This window comes from Neodiprion virginianus, chromosome 6 (genome assembly GCF_021901495.1).
Source record: "Neodiprion virginianus isolate iyNeoVirg1 chromosome 6, iyNeoVirg1.1, whole genome shotgun sequence".
NCBI lineage: Eukaryota > Metazoa > Arthropoda > Insecta > Hymenoptera > Diprionidae > Neodiprion > Neodiprion virginianus.
In genome coordinates, this window is record NC_060882.1 from 4,444,966 (window position 1) to 4,464,223 (window position 19,258).

The window sequence follows — 19,258 nt, forward strand, 5'->3', positions numbered from 1 at the left end:
AAAGCTGAACTCAGTCCTACGCTCAGCAAAGGTGGTCGCTTTGAACCCTCGGCTTTAGCTTTACCTGTTACGATAAAAAAGATATCCCGACTCAAAATGGAGAATAAGACCAGAATTTTTTTTTTTTTTTTTACCCAGTTCCAAACGACTCCTTGTTCATCGTTTTATCCTCTCAAGGTACGGAACTCTGTCCGACTGGTTACAAGTTCATACTTGAAAGAATGTTAGTGTATACATGTATATTTATAGTACGGTAGACATCGAAAAACATTACCTAGAAGGACGAGTTTCGCGTTCGTTTTACTCTCGAGAAAATTCGCAACCGCTCAACAAGGGACGTTGATGAAATTCTCAAACAAGCACAACTTGCGACGGGATCATTACGTTAACTTTGGAAAAGGTTTTGTTGCCGAAGCAAACTCGAGTGACTCTTCACTTTTCGTCATTCACAAGAGTCAAGCTCTGCCGTGTAATCAGAGTATTACAAAAAAATTCACCTCATTTAATATCACTAATTGTGCGAGATTTGTACTTTTCTGTGCTTGCAAGAGAGAATTAAATGTGAGAAAAAAAGAGAAAACCAATTCACCTTCAGGACTCTTCCGAACCGTATCATAAGCAATCCTGCGATCCTTTCGATCGAGGTCAGTTAATTCTTCCTTCAGTTTGAAATCCAACGAGGAGCCCGGCTTTCGATCAAGGAATAATCGATCCGGATTTTCGACACTGATATCCTGTCAGCACCCGGGTAGGTCACCAGTGGCCGTGGATAAACGCCGGTATCTGTTACAGACGTTGATTTCGCCGCACGATCTCAGACGACATGCCACGTACCCGACTGGAACACCGGCTACGTGTTCATGAAACAATGCTTGTCTACCGGTGAAGCTACCTGCGTAGAATCCCGATGCGCTCCTCGGCCAGAGATGTTATAAATAATTGTAGGTATGGGCATTGTGTCATACCTGCTGCGCGACTCCGGCGCACCTAGGTCGGTCACCTTTTACTACAACAGTCATGCCCACTCATTGCCGAGCTGCACCCGGGACGTCGGACTTACGCATTGGAGTGAAACCGGAGTAAAAATTCAAAGGGTTGCGAGCTGCTGTAAAAACGAGAATTTATACAGCCAGTCAAACACATTCGTTGGGTAGCTTGTACCCAGCAAAGGGTGATATACGTGCGGATAATTTCCCGTGATATTCTTCAGCGGCGGGTTTTGTTATGCCGCTATAAAAATTGCCTTATAGTTGCGATTTTATCATCGCCAAGCCTCGCGATTATTAGCGAGGCCTAAGGGCCGAATCATTACAATAAATTACAACCTCTCGTAAACAATGAAATGCACGCACCCCCGTCGAATCGGCTGAAATCGCGAAGGTTTTTTCCGCTTCCGCCGATAGGATGTGCCCTCCCTTAGTCAGACTCGTCCTAATTCTAGCGCGCCGTTTCACTGCCGCCTTCTTTCCTTTCATCCCTGTTTCTTTCTTCCCGCGGTAAATCTTTGCCGGTGATATTCGGGAGTCAGAGATCAGTCGCTATTTTCCATTAGTCTTATCGGCGGATATTACAAGGCGTGTCGCTCTCGGCGGGCTGAAACGATTCTCGGTATCAATTTGCGCGTGCGAGCGTGTTGCCGGTGAAAATTACAGGCTTAGTTCTCGCCCGGCAACGAAAAGTGCCAAATTATTCTTCCTTTCCCGAAGGCACGAGGAGGCGTTCAAAGACGGTATAAAATCAAGGTTCGTAAAAGGTCAAAATTGATCATCGCGGAGTCGATTTGAGAAATCCTTAGACAGACTTCCGCGTGGAGGCGGCTCGGGTTCCCGTTGATTCATTATAGTGCGGTAGAAGAATTTCTTCAAAAGTTAGACGGGATATTGATTTACGTAGACGAGGGCCTCTTAAAGCACACTCTCGATGCTGGATATTATCGAATACTCCGCCTTGCAGCGCCGCGGGATCCACGCCGCCGGAGAGAGTGGAATTTTTGTGACGTAACTGATCGCGGGGCGAACCGTTAACTTGATAAATCCCCGGCTATACGTATTCGATCGAACGTCATGATCGGAGCGAGATCTTGAGCAACGACGACGACGCGATTGCGCGCTCAGGAAGCGCTATAAATTACATTTAAAAACAGAGTGTCTAGAGTCGAAGTACACCGAATTTCTCTCTCATCTTATTCTCCCTCTCTCGGCTGCGCGATGTAAATTTAAAATGGATAAGAGGATCGGTGTCGCGGCGTTTTATGATTCCATGAATCATCGAATATAAGATTCCGGTGCTTTTAATTTAACGAGCTATCTTTGCCCGGCGCTGCCGCGTGCAGCCAGCTCTCGCACTAACAGGATTTCACCGTTTTCTCCCCCCCTCCCCCCCCCCCCCCCCTCATCCCCCAGCCAATGATAACAATATTACCTTATCAATGCCGTAAATTTTCTTCATTTTCCACGGATGCCAGCTCGCGTCACACGGATGCTTCACCATCACGCTGGTGATCGACCCGCATGTACGTACAACACTCTAACGGTCGGTATTTATGAAGGGCTTGGCGTGACATGTCGCAGTGGCATCCCACTGATAACCCTAACTGCCCTGCGAGCACTCCGTATTAATTCATAAAATCACTTCCAATCTATTAGATATAATCACACTTCAGAAGCCTTACATATACTTGACTTCGGGGTGAAATAACGTTGGTATGTGATTAAATCGATGTGAAGATGTCAACTTCTATTTCTGTCCGACGGTAATTTTTCAAAGTCTGGGGTAAGCGGCAATTCTGTCACGAGAAATATAAGCACAATTTTAAAACTTATCAGGCACATCTTTACAAAATTCACTAAATTTCGATTCCTATGGAACACCTCTTTCGGTCTTCGTTACAGGCTACAAAACAATCGTATCCAAAGACGAGTAGAGAAAATTTTTCATAATAAAAACTTCGTCGATCGAAGGCAAAGAATCGGGAAAACGACGACGATGAATAGTTTCCATGATCGTAATTCCGTACCACGGCTTTCCCCGCATCGAAAACTCTGGTCGAAGAATGGGAAAGGCTGAAAGTCCAACGCGATCGAGTAGACACGAGTAAAAGGGCAAGTAAAAATTGCAGGAAGAGGTAAACTTGCGCGTTTGTCGCGTGGCTAATCCCCGACCTTCGTCGGATAATCCGGCATCAATCCTGCAGCGTCTCGTCTCGTCTCGTCGCGTCAAGTCTGGCCCGGATCTCGCGCGAACGTGCGTCGGGTCGTCTTGGTCGGAAACCGGTAAGCCGGGGTCTCGGATTATACGCCCGGTAGCTGTAGCCGAGGATGCAGAGAGCGGGGACTCAGCTTGGCTGATATAATAAACAATTAATTTAACGAGACAACAATGGCCGCAATATCGGGCCCCGTGGTACGCCTAACGATGACTGACAGCGGTTTTACCGAGGCAGCTCACACGCCAGCCCCGCCCTGTCCGCCCCGCACCCCCTCCGTTCAGGGTGCGGCCGCAGGAAGTCGCGGGAATGCCGCCTTCCGCCCCAGGTTACGTTATACGTTCTGCGTTCCACGTCGTACGTCGCTTATCCGCACACGACTCAATCTCGGCGGACAGGTAAGCCAAGCTATCGAATCCCGCGGTTTCGAGTTGCGGGTTGGCGGTTCGCGTGATCGTCGCGTCGCGTCTCGTCGCGACGAATTCACTCGGGCTAATCACCCGGTGATTAATTGGAACCCGTTTCCTTGCCGGCCCGGAGATTTATCGAGAAGATATATTTAATCCACCATTGATGGCCGCGGCCGTGGCCTCCAGTTTCTTTCACTCGTCCCACGGCATCACGCGTGTATCCGGTGTTTACTACTCGATAGATTTACTGGGCGCGTGTCTGCCGCAGTAGGCTGGTATCGAGGACCAACCGCCGTAAAAACTTATATGCCGGATCGTAAATATGGTAAGTATCCGAGGAATTATTGGATTATATCGGTATACCTGGGAAACCGGGTCGTGTCACGAGACGACGAAAACCGTCCATTGAACGCGTTGACAAGCGTCGACGAGATTGTTGTCAAACTAGACTGGTTTTTACTCCGCGGGTAGATGCTTTTCCTCTCGCATAGCATCGCGTCGCGTAATTATATCGTTGTTCGTTGCGTCCCTCCAGGAAGTCACGTTCTTTACCATTGATGTGAGACGTTTGCGCACGTAGTTATTGCGCAACGGAGACGGAAAATGAAATCAGACACCTGTCTCACCGCCACGTGCTCAAAAGATTAATCAAAGTTTAGTGAATTCGTAGAAAACGTACGGTAAGCGTTTGAGTGATGGCATTTGATTGAGTCTTTGCTATTGACATCATCGGAATAACCCTAAAATTTACGTTCGAATATAATTTTCGAAGTATTTATAAATCCCTAAATCCATTCGTGCGCGTTTATTCATCCCTGGACAATGAATTGAAGAAAATTGCGGGAACTGCATGCGCCAGCATCGCGTGATGCATATAAAAATCCGGGCGGGCTATTTGCTTTGGCAAGGTTGTAATTCCGAGCGGGTCTAACCATACGCTAGGGATGAATTAAAAAGCAGCACGGAGAGGTGAAACCTACTCTCCGCAGCAACTAGGTACGCCTAGAACGGCGAGAAGATAAAAGCTCGGACCGGTTGACCCAGTAGTCCACGTTTTTATTGCCGAAGCCGGGCGCAGCGTGCGACAATCTCGTTGTTTTACTCCAGTCCAGAGTCCTCATTTTTTGACTTGTTTGTTACATCTTCTTTTGCCTCCATATTTTTTTTTTTTTTTTTTGCGACATGTGTGCCACGATTGCTGTCTCTCTCGTAAAAACATCCCACACCCGTTTCGCTGACAAACGAGAGTACGGAGTATCGAGAATCCTTTAGAAATATCACGTAACTATGTTTAATTTTTTTTTTTTTTTTTCTTATCGCGACTTGACCACTCGTATTCTGTGGAAGAATACGATGCTGGGCAAATTGAAACGGTCACGTTTGTCCAACGGATCGCTGTCATAGTAAAAAAGAAATCGATGAGTTTCGAGACAATGCAAGAGAAAATATCATATCGCAGCTTTTTCTGGTATTGTACAAGAGCTGGCAATAAAGCTTTATAAAATGAGACGGAGAACGTGTACCCTTTATACGGTTCCGTATCTCCGATTCTTAAAGACCCATCCGAACCCCAGCCGTACGTTCTGTTTTACGTCAAAAGTAATTTCCCTCCCTGCACTTAAGTACCTGGGCCTAATCCTGCAGCAGCAGGAGCAACACTAACCAGGACACCGTCGCGGTATTTTTCGGACTAATGTAATGTAACCATTCTCTCACGCATACCAAAGTCAGTAAGAAGTACGCGCTTATCTCGAGTGGGTTGCAACGAGTCGGGGGTTAAAAACCGGGTATACCGTGAGGTATTATTCCCAGAACTACTTTCATCCGCTTTGAAAGAAGCACGTAACACGTGTTACTGTCGCAGATTACACGCGGTATTCAATTTCTACGCACCTTATATGACGTGCGAGGACAGTCTGGAATGCGTCAAATGTTTCAACCCACTCCTACAGCACGACAATTTGAAACCTATGCCGGTAGAGTACGTTTCGTTTTTCCCAGTCAGACTGATCGTGGAATCGTCGGAATGAGGGCAGAGGATTTTTTTCATTTGTAGGAATCGGCGACGCGTTTCACGCTGAGGGAAAATCCAACCACGGTGTAACTGATTTGAAAATCAATCACGAGCGATGACTCTACCTCAGTCAGAGTTTTTGGAAACGCCATAAACTCGGTCGTCGACTCTTCAATACCTTTTCTCAACCGTGCGGCAGAGTCTCGGTCGAAGGAACGCGTCACGACACAAGCAATACGGAGTACTGATTAGCATTTGAATAAATCCCGGCGTAAGTATACTCGGATGTAAATTTTGACATCGATGACGACAGATTTGTGGTCACGATTAAATTACATTACGCTTCCAGCTTGTATGTGGAGGGTTTTCGTGATTCTCATCAACCGGCGCTCGACACTTGTACAAGGTTGTAACGTTGCCACGATTTAATTCGGCCGTATATACATCGACACGTGATACGTGTCATCGACAGTGCCGATACGGACTGATACACTGTGCCTGCCTAGGGTCGTTGATCGGAGAGTAATTGCTGACGGATTAACGCGCGCGTTAAAAGACATCGACTATTAAACGAGGCGGATAAACCGATAGGGTACGTGTACATAATGAAATCGATGTAACTTACAAAATCGCGGGGTACTTGAATCTGACTCCAACATTGCGTTATTACCACTCGAGTGAATGTGTAACGCGATATTTTTAACGAGCCTGCGGGAGCAATGAAATTTCGTCTGTGAATCCGGAGCGCGCGCGTTTATAATGGTGAAAATTTATGCGCCGACGTAGTCGAGGGTCTGCACTCACTTGAAAGCGAAAATTACCGCGTATAGGTAACGCGGAGAGTGCAGGGTGACAAGGAGAAACTGTTGACAAGGGTGCGCGGGTGGGATTTACGCGCGTAAATCAGAGTCCGAAACTGGTGGGGTACTTTTAACTCGTTCAACGGCGGGAGAACAATAATTTGAATTTTACATTTCTGTGGAGTCATTAACGCGCTTGTCCCCCGGCTTTATCGCCGGTCAGAACATGTTTACTCACTTAATGAAGTCGTGTAGATCCTACCGACAACTACTACCACTACTGTCCTTTGTTTACTTTCTACGAACAATACGCACCATTGTCAACGGATCCGGATATCCAGCGAGGTCCCAACACCAACGCAACGCAACGCGACGCGCGACGCAACGAAACGCAACGCAACGCAACGCAACTCGGGACTTCCCCGCCACCTTTGTCCAATCCGAGACAATGGGGACCACCCGAAAGTCGAGATGACTCGAATCGATTGTTCCTCGTTCCTCCGTCTCTAACCGAGGGATAATTTATGAACGAGGAGAAGTAAGGAGAGAAAAAATGTGCACGAACATGGAGGCGAGACGGGTTGTCAGTCGGTTTGAACATTTTTTCGGAAGCGAACGGATGTCACGCTCGTCGACTTAACGCGTCGATCACGTAGGTCTGACCGCAACGTAATGCGCTACGCGTTGATTTCGGCATTAGAATATGACTTCATCGCGTGCGGTGTCCCGCGCATGTGATCCGAGTTTATAAAATCCATTCAAGAGAGCGGTTTTCGTCATTCGCCAGATTTATCAATGTCTCGAAAACCGTGATTTCATTATGGATGGCGCAACGCGATGCGGCGAGGAAGGTGAAGAATATCAACGAATGAATCAACCCGTCAGGAATTTAATTCGTACGTCGGAGTCTCGATGTCATTGAACGAACGAGATTGAAAGGTCTCTGATGATCCCCTGGAAATACCAAAGCGGAGTTAAAGAACTCGCTGATAGTCGACTCTGAGAGAATTTTTGTCGGCCGAATTCTCCGACGGCTTTTCCAAAACGATATTTGTCTTCTGAAAAGGTTTTCACGGGGACCCATATCTCCATCAACGTCACCGGCTGACTATAAAGTGTCCGTTTGACTCGCGGGGAAAGGGGGATGAAGAACCCTGAGGAAGAAAGAAATTGAACAAACTGCTGCTGCTGCTGCTGCTGCTGCTGCCGCAGTGCAGTTTGATCGTCGCTTTTCCGAGTTCTGAACGGCGGAATGAAGAGTAATTGATAGAGCGTGGCACTCGATGTATTTTAATCAACTCAACTCGGTTATGACTTCGCATCCGCGCAACTGGAAGACCCTTATGGAAATTAACAACCCGTGTAACGATACAATGGCGGGTGATCACCAGGCGTTCAATCCCCAACACGCGATCCAGAGCAGGAATCGCAGAACACACCTGACGACGCGGTGAAGCTTCTGTCCCTTCCGTAGTGTGGAATCGTTGCTTCGCGGTGAGAAGCGGGGACAGATTTTCTGCTCGACGAGCTCGTCGACGCATCGATTTCACCTAACTCCAGTCATTAGCGCATAATGTCGTTCGTACATAAAGCATTACCTCGCCTCTTGCGGCGACGAGGACGAGCATGAGGAGGCGGGGGGTGGAGGTGGAGGCCGACCCTTCGTCGGTCGGGTCGTCGAAGTGCGAGGGCAAGGAGTTCGCCGGGGGTTTTACGACCTTTTTACGATTCATTCCGCGCGAAGCATATATTTGCTATCACTAAATGATCTTTGTTTTACATTCGAAGGGGACGCCAGGCTGTTTTCTTTGAAAGCAGCCGAGCCCGCCCGTCTCCCTCTCGTTCTCTAGAGTATGCAAACATGCCCCGGAGATATTTCGCGGATGCCTGACAAAAATAGCATGTCAAGAACCCGCGATAGCTGCCTGACAATCGTAATCACTAGAAAGTTTACAGCGAGAGCGTGGAGCGCGAGGGATGAGAAAAGTATACATCTAAAGGTATACAAACATAGATACATACATCGAGATCAACCGCCATATTCGCGTGACGGAAGCATTTTATCCGACCGGTAACTAGACCGTGACGTGGATTCGAGTAGGCGGGCATACATCAACGTCGCCGCTTCGTGATTCGATATCTCGAACGGTCGAAAAGCAGGAGCGTCCTTTGCTGGCGAGGATCCGACAAAGCGTCTAAAATTAGCAAATTGTTATATTCCGGTAGTGAATTTTCCGCAGCACGCTTTCGACACAGGTGTAACCAGCCACTGGGAGTTCCGACGACTGTCAAGCTTTAAAAGAGGGTTGGGCGCCGCGGAAATACAAAGAAATAAAATGAAGCCGGAGAGAAAGTGAGAAGGGATGAAGAACAGACAGAGCAAAGTCGGCAAGAGCTGCGGAGTAGGGGTTGAGAAAAAAAAAACGAGGGCGCGCGGTGGTGAGAAGATGAATTTAATGTAGGTCACGGGCTTGCGGCAGGCTACAGCTGCCGGCGCGTACAGCCGAGAATTATGAACGGGGTGTTGTAAAACCTCGGGGAAAACTGACTCCCTCGGATGAAGAAATGAAGACCCTTGCTCCGGTGGCTCCGGGTTGAGAGTCGGGGCACGCTGTGGCCAATCCAGTGTTGATAACCGCACGGGGCCCGAACACGGCATGCTAATGTCTCGCCACACAATCTTGGCTTCTGACCCCGGCAGCCACGGCAGCGAGAGAGAGAGTCTACCAGGCACTCGAGATTGGGCGACACCCTCTGAATATCAACCGCGAAGATATTACCGTCAAGTCTGAGTCGCGGGGCGTATAGTGTTAAGATTTTTAACCAGCAGCAGGGGCGAGACTCGCCGGTTTCGTGCGGGATACATTTTACAACCGGAAGACCAAATCGTTCGGTGACCTTGCCGCTTCGCACGTATGACAGATAACTCCTATCCCATGAACGGAATACAGAGCGCCGATTACGCCGAAACGGACTTCTTGTGACGCGCTGCGACGTTGCGTTGAATCGCGCCGCTGTGTGACCGGCGTCGTTGATTGATCGCGCTTTAAGCGTTTCCGGGTGCAACAGCATCCCCTTATTCGGTCTGCTCTGCCGTTTTTTCCACGAGACGATACGCGCATGATGCATGCACCCCTGGTTTGTGTCGCTTTAACGCGATCTCGCGATAATTATAGCAGAGGTCGTGGTCTCGCGGCCTTATTCTCATTCGTTCACCTCAAAGCGCGTTTTAAAGTCACGCAAGCAGAGTCGGCGTGCACGCGAACTGAGTCCCGAGCTCTTCAGTGGCTACAGGTAGCCTCCGTATTTCGCCCTGCGGTATATATCCGTCTTGGCTCATCGAGCGGGACACGACAGATATGAAAGAACAATGTCACGTCGAGTTTTCCCCGTGCAGTCAATGGAAGTGGCTTGCAGGAAGGTTTTTTTTCACGGAGAGGGTTACCCGCGAATACGTGTGGCAGTTTGTTTGCGGTGGCGAATCGCCGGCTATTTGCCGTGGCTTTGTCGTCGTCTCCGCGAGAAGAAAAGAGCGGGCCTCATTGACGTTTCCCCGAATGCCTGTCACCCCGGTTTTTTTGACGGAGGGTAATGGTCAGAGTCCGTTTCCGGGATAGACAAAGCCCTGACGTTGCCGCCACCGCAACGACAGGCTGACAATTACAAAAGTTTCCTCGCTATTGGCGTAAGTGGATTGACAACGGTACCCCTACTTCTTGGTACCTACTGCGGCGATGCTGGCCGTGCAAGTGGGACATAAAAATATCGCATCGAATGGCCACTGTCAAAACCAGAAACGTCCAGAAGACCCACCCACCCATCGCGTCTCGACGTGGCAGATTGGCTTCGCGATTCGGAAAATAGTATATACAATATATACATATATATATATATATATATATACACACATATTTATATGTCTATCCGCTGTTTCATCTGTTCCAAAAATACGTCTAGCAAGTCAAAATCAACACCGAATGGATAAACATCGGTATATTATCACGTGGTATCAGTTCTTCAAGTTCATGCCACCGAAAACGTTTATACCGATACCGTTACCCGAAATGCAACCAAGTTTGTAAATAATTACAAGCACAGCGTTTCGCTGCATTTCGAACTGAATTCGCAGTCGAAGACGAGACGAAACGGTGCAAATTTTGACTCAGCTTTGCGAACCGCATACCCCGCGGCTTAGAATTTTCGAGGGATCGAGGAATCGCGAGGGAAATCCGGCAGGTATAGAATTTCGCGAAATCCAAGAATTCCACGCCGATCAGAACTTGACCTACATAAGTCAGTATTAGCGTGGCAGTCGGTGAAAAAGTGTTCGAAGGGTGGGGGAGATTTATTATGCCCTTCGAAACGGAGCCTTTTGCTTTTTGGCGTGGTAAAAAAGTTCGAGTACCGATCTGAAAAAAAATTCTTCTCTTTTCTAACGGTTCTGAGTCTTCAACGGATTCGCACTAGAGGGAGGAGAATCAGACTTGCGAATCGGGGCACAGACAGCGTGCGTCGAACGGAATGAGCGCTCTGGGGCATTTGAAATACATATGTATCTTTTCAAGTGAATTCTTTTCCAGCACACTTTTTTTGGCCCCGATGAGCGAACGCCTCCGCGACGGGGCGAGCTGAACGAAATTTTCGAAACATGCACCAGCCGGGGTTAATATTTGAACGTGGCGAGCTGCAGGTTCGATAAAAAAGAATCCGGCGATCGACCTTGTCGAAAAGACCTTCAAAGTTGGGCCCCGATCCCGTCAGGGTTCAAGCTCGGCTCGGTAAGTACTTCATGAGTCGGGTTTTTCGCCCTCAGAAGTCGGCCGGCGTATAATGCGAGCGGAGAAAAATGGTGAAATATCGCAAGGATTTCTCAGCCCGAGTCTAGGCGGCTCGTTCGCGACGCGCCCTTGGCTATTATTTCGCCAGCTACCGCCTCTGCGGGGAAAACGCCGTCGCGATATATCCGTTGACAAACGATTACGCTCCGACGCTCGCCCTGGCTTCAAGTAAGAAAACACTTGCGCTAAATCATACGAGCGGCTGGATACACGCCTCCGGCCTCCTCTTGTCCTCCTCGCTACTGCTGTCATCATCTTGAGCGAAAAGCCGAGGCATTTTATCACAGTTTGCGTTGTATAAAAATATAAGAAATTCACTCAATCATATTTCGTACAGCACTGAAAATGTCATAGTGAATTTGTGATTGATTCAACACTTATAAGCTTTCCACGCAAACACAGTGTCTCGAATAGCTTTGAACTCCGACGGGATCGTTATTTTACAAGCATAAAGAGGTCCCAAATTTGAACGCCTGTGCCCCCGTCAAACGATGCGAGATTATATTATACAGGCATGAGTCGAGGTGTGTCACCGCCCATACAATTCGAGCAGAGCATATCGTTGATTAAAGGCCTAACGCCTACGCCTCGACGTGTATTCAATTCGAAAATGTTCAACGAACCGTTCGTTCCACGCGTAATCCGGTGATATTGAATTTTGCCCTGGTTTGGATAGTGACAGGTGTACCGAAAGGGGAGAGGGGGGAGGAACGGGTAACAGGAGTTTCTCAATTTCCGGTTTACCGACAAAGAATTTTACCCTTGACCCAGGTACTACGGGTGATTTTGGGAACGTCAGCGGCGCATTAGCCTTCGCCCACGTCCCGTATCGTAAAATAGTGAGTAAATCGGATTTTTCTTAGAGGGGCGGGTGGGACGGGGGTCGTAATTGATCCGGGAGCCGACCTTCGAGGAAAGGCTGCGTCAGCTATAAGGAGTTCCTCTGTCCTCCGCAGACGTTGGAGGGGTTAATTCAAGAAGCAACGCTTGAGTGGTTCCCCGCATAAACAAGAAGCGTGACCCTACGGATTGCGGGACGCCTAACCGTCCCTTCGCCCCTTCAACCCTTCGCCAACCGCGGCCTCGTCTGAGATACGCGCTCCGCGCGGAACGCGTTACTCTTTCTTTACCTACGACGCGACTCTTTTCGTCGACACCCACCGCACTCGACGTTCTCTCAACCCCCGAAACTCGGCCACACGCGACCCTCGTAAAACGTCGATTCGAGCCCTCAAAATTTCACGTGCACGCCGTCGCTTTTACACAGGAATAGCAGAGAGCTTGCGGGCCGCGCAGAAACGGTCCGCGACTTCTCCCCTAACCCTTCCAGGATGGGTTCGACCCTTGAGCTAATCTCACTTTGCACAGGCTCTGTGTATACATGTACACTCTCTGCTCGGACTTGCCGCTCCTGCATCCACCCTTTTTTATCATTGTGGTTTACGCGCTCTGGCCACTTTTTACTCCTTCTTCGGCTCGTTTCATAAAGTAAAGCTCCGAACCAGAGGGTGAGGGTTGAATTAATGACTCTGACGGCAGACACTACCTGGGCATTCCGGCAGTCGACGTTCCCCAAGGCGTCGTTACGGGAGACAGAGCGCATCAAACCCCCATTGCCGTTTGTTTATTTACCCCATGTTCCACATTAGCGGTGCGGAAAGCTCTATTTCAGAGAAGTATATGAGAATAATTCGATGAAAATGTGACGAAAAACGAAGCGAGCGCTTCCCTCGTCACCTTGTTTCGCGGTGTATCCATGAAAGGGTGAGTTTATCCACCGATCGCCAGCGATATGTACGCGCATATGCGGTGATACGTGTTGGTGTATATGCATAAACGCTTCCGGGATGAAATAAAATTCCGCAAATTCCTGTCGTCACATCAAGAAATATTCCGCGAAGGTTGGTAGGAATGACGTTTGGCAGCCAGAGGGTTGTTACCCCTGGAGGAGAGGCTGCCTTCAGCCCCGTCGAGGGATTCAAATAAATTCCAGGTTTTCTGAAAAATTCAAACGCCTCGGGCGGAGGCTAGGCCGCCGCCATAAGGAGGAAAAGTCATCTCGACGATCCATATCCGCGCTCCTTATTCCACCTCATTCAACTTTCAATCAAAACCGCGCGGGGCAGCCCGCAATGCAGTTATTCGCGATTCGAAAATTTTTCCATAAGAATTCGCGCGTCGATTCTCAGAACGCACTTGTTAGAACTTGACTAATTCGAGCCCGATTGAAGTTGCGGTTCTTCAACGAGTATCGACGTCCCCGTTACCAAAGTCGCCGCTTCACTCGCCCCGTAATTGATTGCCGACCTAAATATTAACCGACTGAACGCGTATTGACGTTCCCACCAACGAAGCTGCGACACGCGGCTTCGCAAGCTTATTTACGTGCCTGCGGCGAAAGCTCGTTGATAGAGTTGAAAGCATGAATTTCTCCTATCTCTCGGCGTTGAAAACTGCACAGCCAGTACATAATATTTTAACACAACGACATTCAACTGATTGTGATGCGAATGCTGTCGGCTAAATACTTACGTACATCTGATATCCGCAGCGCAGTTTACGCCGCAGATGTTGCACCGTGAATCCGTTGAAAACTTATACGCTATAACCGAGAGTCGTGCACGGATATCTCGAACTTTTTATTTATAACATAAAAGTTTTTTATTCCAAGCTTACCTCGTGCTTTTCCCTTGCGCTATGTCTTCCTCAGCGAGCTAGTATTCCGAAACTCTCTTTTCTTTCATCCTTCGTTCCTCTTCTCCTTCTTCTTCTTCGTCTTCCTTCTCCCTCCGCGTATTCTGCCATACGTCTGCACTGCGTCTCTGTTCGCAGTTTTAGTTCGGTTGAACCACCACTCGCGCATAACAAATGGCCACGTTGAAACTTTTCTTCAACCTGCTACGGCGCGGCATTCCGGGCGTCACTGTAAATAATTCGTTTCGAGAAATGAATTCAGATGAAGCGTTGTCTCTGCGGGACAAGGAGTGATTCGAAGAATCTCAATGAGTTATTGGCCCGTATAATATTCGCGATAAAGAAAATCCTCACCCCCGAAGTGGAGATTTCGGTATTCGAATATTTCCATCCGCTTCGCATGGTGCGTAATGACAATTAAATATAATTTATCTACCCGCACCTTTTTTTCTTTCCACCAGGATATTCCTTCCTCCTGCAATTATCCCAGCGCTTTTTTGCACAGGCCGCGTCACTTTCACCTCCCCCCGGAGAACCATCGCTACTTTTTAGCGACTTTTATCTGCGGCTACCGCCCGGTCCAGATACATCTCGTTCTTCGGGGGCCCGCTATCGCGTCCCGACAGCCCGCAGCGTACCTCCGTCCAAGTTTGAACTCACTCGGATCTTTGCACCCCTCGGGGCTGGCCCAGATTGTTTTATCTTGTTCGAGTCAGAGACGCACTGACACGCGCCGAAACTAGTTAACCATAAAACCGGCACCTCGGATCCAGTGAGAGACGCGCTTGCTTCGAAAGATCCGCTCGAGTTTTAGCTGTCGTAATTTTTTTTCCTTTTACTTTTTTTTCTTGGAACGAAAAGTAATTCTCGCTTATTAATTCCGCGATTCGACGTTAATTTGGCAATTATACTCACCGCGACGAAGCTTCGCGTGGAGATAACGGATCGGTCGAACTAAGCCTGCATAAAAATGTTTACGTATGTTTATTTTAACTGGATTATTATCATTGAACGCGTTCGCCGCTTATCGGTTGGTAAAATCGGTGCACGGCAGACTTATAATAAACGACATGAGACCGGGTATTAAACAATGTGACATAATTTGACGCGACATGCATCGAACGAAGCGGTTCAATAGCGCGGGATGTAAAAATAATTGTGTATCTCATTCGTCGCGGATCGTCGAAGACGACGGCAGGCGGTATAATAATTCCGGGGAAAAAGTTTGCGAGTAAATCATCGCCGAGGCGCGTATAACCCTCGTTACGTAATAATAAGGCGGTGACCCTGGTTCCCGGGTTCCCGGGTTCCTGTAGCCACCCTGGGAGGATGAAATTGAGGAGAAAGCGAAGGGGACACCCCGCCGAAAGGCATCGGTGAGCGATAGCAAAGGTTTCAGCAATGGACAGCGCGATCAGTCTTCCATTATGCTTAAGTCGGGGGTGTGGCGGCGGCGCAGCGGCGTTATCGGGAACCCGGAGGCAACGAGGCGCTTCTTCTCCAGCTGATTCCGTCGACTTAAATCGGGGAGAAGCTAACGCGCGGCTGGGATATACCGATTCGGTATACGTTTCATTATCGTCGTTATAACTCTGCTCGAAATAACGTCAACCGGTTTCGTCCCGATCGATGATTCCGCGTCATCGTTGTTCGAACGCCCCCGTTTTTTCGTGGGAAGTATAACCCCGCGTCCGAAATCCAGGCTTACGGAATCCCTTGACAAGCCTTTCATCCTTCGGCTAAAGAACGGCTACGGGCGGCGGGGAAAACGGCGAGGAATCGATGCTACAGCGAGCTGGAGACAGTATCGATTAACGACTCTGCGGCAGAGGAAGTTGACCCTGACCCTGTTGCCCGTTGGGTTGGTTTCTTTGAAAAATGAAATGATAGAGATCAGGGCCGCATTACTCGTTTCAACGTTGACTTTATGTTCGCGAAATTGTGGGACGGCAAAAGGTTGATTTACATTTCTCTGTGATGATGCATGTCCGTTTTTTTTCTCTCCTCTCTCCGGGCGTATTTCGCTCATGAAATAATGTACAGGAATTTGCTGCTGCTGAAGATGTGTAACGCTGAAGAAAAATGAATCGGTATTTCAGAAATGAAATTTCCCGGCATGTGATAGCGATTTTGTTTCCTATTCTACCTCTGAAATAATGAAAAACTCTACGCTTTGTATACCTTGGCGCGCTTCTATTCAAGGCACGAAATTCGAATGATTCGAAGCCTGCATCCGAGGGTTGGTAGGCACAGGGATGAAAATGGAAATATGAGGCACAGCTCGGCACAGGTGCGTCAGAGATGTCTGTCGTCTCTCCACAGAGTCTGCGGGAACTTCGCTTAAATGAAGCCCCGGTGAAAACTTGGCTGTTTTCAGATTTTCACCGTATATTTTAACCAGTTCTCTTGTCAATGGTATCTCGTGCGAGATTTCAATTCGTCACTTTGAGACACCCCTCGAAAATTGAGGTAGCTGAGTATTTTCCTCCTACAAGACGGATGATCGATAATTCTCGTGACTACGCGTGTATAGTCGAATACAAATTTCCGTTTTTTCGAATTCTACGATAATGGAATGAAAAAGAAGCAAAAAAAAAAAAACAAAACGCGGTTTGTCGAAAATTAATTTCGGTTAAAAGTGGGCAACTGTCGTCTGACCATCAGACTGATTAAGCGTGAAGGAAAGCCGTCGCAAGATTAGCCCTCCGATGTAGTCTGAAACACCGGCATACGTGCGGCAGTATCGAGCTACGTGCCGTGCATTTCGGTAATTAGACCTTGCGTGCGTTATCTTTCGTGACGTGCCGGATTCATTGAAAAATGAGGAGTCCGTCGGAGGCCTTTACAAATCCGTACGAGTAGTAGTCGGTTCGATTGACCGCCCGTCGTCTTTCCGTCCGTCGATTTTTCAATATCACGAGGAAAAAGAAAGGGGCTCGCGGTGAGTGCTTTCTCTTTGCTCAACCTGTTATGTGTATACGGTTATCACGAATTTCTGTATGTTTTCTTCTTGTTTTTTTTTTCTCTTCCTCTTTCATCGAGGATTTTTCGATGTCGGACGATGGGCGGCGTCGAGCACCCCAGCCAGCGGTCAGGGACCATCATGAAACACTGACAGGCTGCGTTCGCTAATGTATTGATCGTTGATCGCGCCACTGGGCGTCCTGTCCATGATCTATTGAATGCTGACCGCGACGCATATATCTCCATTACCGTGACCGCATCTCGTACACGCCGGTACACTCGATGCAAAAACCGGCCACCCTTGCACCGCGCCATTTTGGCTAGCAGGGTTTTCAGCTGTTCGCTATTCTTCCGCCTTCGTGCTTGGCAGTTTTGGGCTGCGGTGGAATTGATGATCAGCCCATAGCTGGAAGGAATATGCTTGTGTACGGGTATAAGAGACGGTAAATTGACGCGTGATCATCAAACAGATTCGATCGGATGATGAATCATGCACTGATGTTACACGACGAGATGAAACCAGTGGAAGCTCCTGCTGGTCTCTAGTTACTAAGTGCGTTTGGTTATGACGTACAATATCACACAAGTTCAAAGTCTTCTTTTTCTTCTTCTTCTTCTACTTCTTCTTCTCGACTTGTTCGATTATACGAATCCAGTGTGACGAAGATGTATAATGACGCTAGCTAATATCGAAGCCTACTTTAATTCATCTCATCGTCGTATCCATTAATAACCGAAGGCTTTTCTTTGTTTCAGGTAAGTCAGCAGGGTTCCATACAGCAAGTATACACCGTGTACCACGTGAGTTTCAAAGTCATTAATCAAGTCACGCTCGCGTCTAACGCGGACGAAATATCCCGCAGTGAAAAATACCACGAGGAAAGAAACATCCCTCAAGCCAGCCCAGAAGCTCTGCCGATATTATCTATTGCACGATAAGCGTTGTTTAGATTAACCGGTTGGATCGGGGCTGTTCCAATTACCGGTATAATTACTACCAAAAATTTTCATAAAATTTAAAGTCTGGTTCGTTATTTGGCTCGCGTTATGACGACGATGCTCATGTGCCACCTGAAATCGTTCTCATTATGATTAGCCAACGTACGTTCCAATTACCCGTTCACGTTCTTCCTTGTTATGTGGAACAAATACTTCCGAGTCATCGTGCCATTTGATTTTTCCCTTCGCCCGAGGTGGTGTCATCAAACTTTTGGTACAAAGCGGCGGCAATAAAGCAATAAGCCAGACAACGAGTCGCCGAGTTTAAAACCTCGAAGACTTCGTTCCATGCGGAGATAACCCGCCGCTGTGAGTCTCGAAATGCTCGAATTTTGTTAATTAAATGTCTCCGACGAAACCGATTCCGGCTTGTTTATTATAGGAAGATTCTGTTCCTCTGCACCTGGCGTTACTCGAATAAGAGAAGGAGACGATTTGGGGTTAGCTGACGGAACGAGAGGGCGAAGGAAGCAGGGCGGGCTAATTGGATGTCGAAGGCGCAATCTTGTGGTCTCCATTTGTCATTTGGTAGCAGGACATCTCTTCCCCCCATCCCGCCGCGCCGAGAGTTTTGTCACCGAACCGCGACTTCAATTCGGTTCATCTCTTTCACAATCCGATTTCGATCAATTACAAGCGACCCCCATTCGGCTCCCTCCTTTCCCTCTTTCTTATACCCGATAATGAAGAGTCGATAGAAATATTGGATTCTTCGCCGGACGGATCGAGGTCACATCGCTGCCGTCGAATCAATGGGAGATCAGAAAGAGAGAACAAAGAAAGCCGGGTGCCGTCGGATTTTGAAATTGGCTGTAGAAGGTTGGAGGTGAATTAAGAAGCTCGCAACTAATCACTGATCGTAATATTCAAACATCGGGACTTGGGATTCTGTGCACGCTGCTGGAGACTGTACGTCAATATTGACATAACTCACGTTTGGGATTCTGCAGTAGCAGTAGTAAACGCGAGACGTAGTGTCAACTTCGAAATCACGTCAATCTTGTAAAAGCTTTGGATCGACAGAGATTCTCTTCCACGGTGCATCGCTTCCTAAAACAAGAACTAGATGTTGATGGAACAATTCATTCCATGATACTCGACCTCAACGCTGTTCCGCTCTCTTCACGTAGCAGATTTGACGGCTCGATGTACGTACCAATTGAAGTTGTGAATTATTCAGGGTTGTGGGTTGAACAATTACCAAGCTCTTTGTACAAAATGCAGATGCATACGATGCGTATAACTGGAGGGTAAACTCGTGCCACGCAGAGGCTAGCACGAAGCGTTGTTAGGGGTAGAGTATAACCAGCCACCGTGCAACGTCTATCGCACGT

General features: G+C 48.1%; 1 protein-coding gene across 4 annotated transcripts in view; it reads left to right on the forward strand.

The window, feature by feature from the left end:
• LOC124306763 (teneurin-m) overlaps window positions 1-19,258 on the forward strand; it is a 342,803-nt gene that overhangs the window by 61,134 nt on the left and 262,411 nt on the right. The gene's annotated exons all lie outside the window — the stretch shown is intronic.